The 225-nt window shown below is 48.0% G+C and overlaps 1 protein-coding gene across 2 annotated transcripts in view; it reads right to left on the bottom strand.

Moving 5' to 3' along the window:
• Window positions 1-225, bottom strand: part of LOC107717821 (ribosomal protein S6 kinase alpha-2-like) — a 58,210-nt gene that overhangs the window by 11,466 nt on the left and 46,519 nt on the right. The window lies entirely within an intron of this gene.

Here is a 225-nt window from a genome sequence, read left to right as displayed (position 1 = left end):
CGGTCGTGTAGTATGAACGGACATCTGCATATGATCGGAACTCCATGCAGCTCCCATGCTAACGTTACTCTCCATTGGAAATGAACGACTGAATGACCGGTCTGTCGCTTGTCGTTTGTCGGAGATAGTGGAAAGCCGGCTGGAACGCAGGTGGAAACGCCAGTAGGCTATGACGAGGATCGTTTTCATTTTAAACATAAACGCACCAGTGTAAATGTAGCCTTA

Source organism: Sinocyclocheilus rhinocerous, unplaced genomic scaffold (genome assembly GCF_001515625.1).
Source record: "Sinocyclocheilus rhinocerous isolate Xijiao unplaced genomic scaffold, SAMN03320098_v1.1 scaffold780, whole genome shotgun sequence".
Classification (NCBI taxonomy): domain Eukaryota; kingdom Metazoa; phylum Chordata; class Actinopteri; order Cypriniformes; family Cyprinidae; genus Sinocyclocheilus; species Sinocyclocheilus rhinocerous.
This window is presented reverse-complemented; position numbering and strand designations above follow the sequence as displayed.